Source organism: Crocuta crocuta, unplaced genomic scaffold (assembly GCF_008692635.1).
Source record: "Crocuta crocuta isolate KB4526 unplaced genomic scaffold, BGI_CrCroc_1.0 scaffold218, whole genome shotgun sequence".
Classification (NCBI taxonomy): Eukaryota; Metazoa; Chordata; class Mammalia; order Carnivora; family Hyaenidae; genus Crocuta; species Crocuta crocuta.
This window is the reverse complement of record NW_027533170.1, coordinates 1,471,700-1,474,574: the sequence shown is the minus strand read 5'-3', so window position 1 is coordinate 1,474,574 and position 2,875 is coordinate 1,471,700. Positions and strand designations below refer to the sequence as shown.

At 39.9% G+C, this 2,875-nt stretch overlaps 1 protein-coding gene across 5 annotated transcripts in view; it reads left to right on the top strand.

Annotated features, from left to right (window-relative positions):
- Positions 1-836: 836 nt before the first annotated feature.
- Positions 837-2,875, top strand: part of PRR16 (proline rich 16) — a 787,493-nt gene continuing 785,454 nt past the window's right edge. For all 5 annotated transcript variants that reach the window (XM_077746357.1, XM_077746354.1, XM_077746358.1 and 2 more), the window contains exon 1: positions 837-956. The gene's annotated coding sequence lies outside the window, so the exon portion shown is untranslated. The remainder of the gene's footprint in view (positions 957-2,875) is intronic.

Genomic DNA, 2,875 nt, shown 5'->3' with positions numbered 1-2,875 from the left:
GTGTAGTTACCTGAATTATGTTTGTATTTATTCCCTGCACTGCCATCCATAGGGTCATAGAGGCAACTGGTAAGACACAGCAACTATTGTAGTTGGAAAAATTCCATGAACTCTTGTGAATTCTTCTTCTCCTCCTCGTCTCTTTATTTTTTTGCCTTCCAAGTTTGCTTGTCCAAAGTAGCATCATTTTCCATCTCAGGTTCCCATTTTGTCCTTGTTTACTATTTTCTTCTTTTGCCTCTTCAGTGGTGGCTTCTTATTTCCTGTGAGTGGGTAGATCCTCCTTGGTAGAAGCAAGGTACAGAGTGAGCACTCAAAGCAGAAGTTTCCTGGGCTGTCAGCAACTCATGAATGAGTTGACCTTTATCAAGGTAGTGATAAAGAGGAGACACTGCAGGGGTTCCGGAAAATTTGATTTATCTACGTTGATCATAGTCATATCAATGAAAGAGCAATTTATCTTTATTATTCAAGATTCCCTTAATCCATTGGGTTTTCATATCTAGATTCTTCCCCAGATCCTTTCCCCCAGTTTAGCTAGTTGGAACTCATGCTTTGCTTATTTCTATTTACTTCATTTACATAATAATATCATTAAGGGGAAATCATGAACTGTAAGCAGAGCAGTGGAGAAGGGTCCCTATTCATCCAAGCTTTATTAGTGTTCATAAATATCTGTTTCTTCTGTCCTTCCAGATACCTTGGAAAGTGCCCTTCTCAGCTTACTTTAGGTTGGGCTGGGCCGTGTCATTAATCATGGCAAAAGGGTTATGATTGGAAATGATGTGAGTCACTGTTGGGCCAAGGCATTGACTTATCAAAAGCAAGGGTCTCTGCCTCTCTCTGCCATGTTGATCACGGAGACAAAGGATAAAAGCAGCCTGATTGCTTTCCTGCCATAAGGAAGACAGAACCTTGAAAATTCACCTGGACCAAAGGCAGACTTCATATGAGAAGTAAGCCTTTATTACCTTACACTATTGAGACTGTGGGACTTATTCCTGCTGGATAACTCTGCCTACCCTTGCCACTACACTAGAGCTTCTGCCCTCATTAGTTAAGCTTAATGTGGTGTTCTTGTCGCACCTAATGCTCAAGGTCATGGGAGTATAAACCCTCTGCATATAGCCTATTTCTCTAACTTGCATATGTCCCCGGTACCCTGTTGAATGGCACTTATTTTCTAGAAGTAATCAACAAACCATTTTATTTCTGCTAAATAAATATGAACTAAAAATTTTCGTTACAACTTTTAGCTTGTAAGACCTGTTACTGCATGTTAAAAACTCATTTCAGAACCTCATCTGTTTTTTTCCTTCCATGCAATAGATTTCTCTTTTAATCAAAATTACCTGCCCAGCCCTAAAATTATCAGTTCCTTCAGATATAGGAGAAACTATTTTGTCAACTGTATTTCTAAGCTGTAGTGATGGGTTAGTAATTTTATTTATGTTTCTTTGTTGTAATACCCTGTGGATATTCACAGCAGATTATAGGCAAGAGTTCTATTCAGTGGGCTGAGAAGTCCTAATTTTTGCCATCTGCAAGCTGGAGACCCAGGAAAGCTAGTTGTGTCATCAGTCCAAAGGCCTGGGAATGAGGGGAGTTGACGGTGTAAATTCCACTTGAGGTCTGGAGAAGATGGGTGATCTGTCCTAGTTTAATCAGTGAGGCAGGGGGGAAAAGGCGAATTCCTTCTCTCTCTGCTGTTTGTTCTCTTCAGGCCCTCACAGGATAATGCCCACCATTAGAAGACGTTAGTGAGTCCATCAATTCCAATGGCAATCTCATCTGGAAACACCCTTGCAGACACACCCAGAAATAATGTTTAATCTGGACACCCTGTGGCTGGGCAAGTTAACCACCAGACCATAGTATTTTTAGAATAAACCCAGCAGTTATGTTGAGATAGTTCTTGTTACTATGTATGATCCCTAATAGAACTAGAGATGGAGATAGAGATAAAAAGGAAACAAGTTTCAGAAAAGTGCCATTATTTGGCCTTTGTCCTACAGTTGCAAAGTATGGGCTTGAATATGGGTTTTTGATCTCTAAATTCTTTTTTTTTTTTTTCTTCCCTCTTGACAAACCTGAATGTCAGCCATCAAGGGTAGTTGAACTAGTGTCCTTACCATAGCTCACTGATAATTACCAATTTGTAATCTTCTTCAGGTTTTGAGGAGGTAAAGATGATTATATTTTTCCTTCTTTAAAAATTTTTTTTAATGTTTATTATTATTGAGACAGAGAGAAACACAGCATGAGTGGGGGAGGGGCAAGGCGAGAGGGAGACAGAATCTGAAATAGGCTCCAGGCTCTGAGCTGTCAGCACAGAGCCCGATGAGGGGCTTGAACCCGCTAACTGTGAGATCATGACCTGAGCCGAAGTCGGACGCTTAACCATCTTAGCCACCCAGGCACCCCTATTTTTCCTTCTTGATGCCCAAATATGTACTTCATTTGTAGCACAATCCACAGTACAATCTTTACACTGAGTATGTCTAGGTTTCTTTTTTCTCTCTTTAATTTTGTTCTTCCTAATGGGAAAAATCCAGTGTTAATCTTTCTCCCTTAGTGTTCTTTGTTGAGAAGTGTTTTCACCGTGGCGCATCTCTCACTATGTTACAGGCAACTTTTTTCTCAGTAGTGAGCACACTGTGCTAAGGGATAGGTCAAGTTTATTTTACCTTCTTTAGGTATTTGAAGTTCTAGTAAAAGGACCAACTACCTAGAGGCATCACCCTTTCTGGTAGGATTCTGTCTTAGATGCATGAGACCCGTTCAAAGCCACCTTGACCGGGCTCCTCATGAAAAGACTCTTAAAATATTAAAGGTTTAAAAATTTTAAAAGTTTCTTTTTAAAGTCATTAAAGTT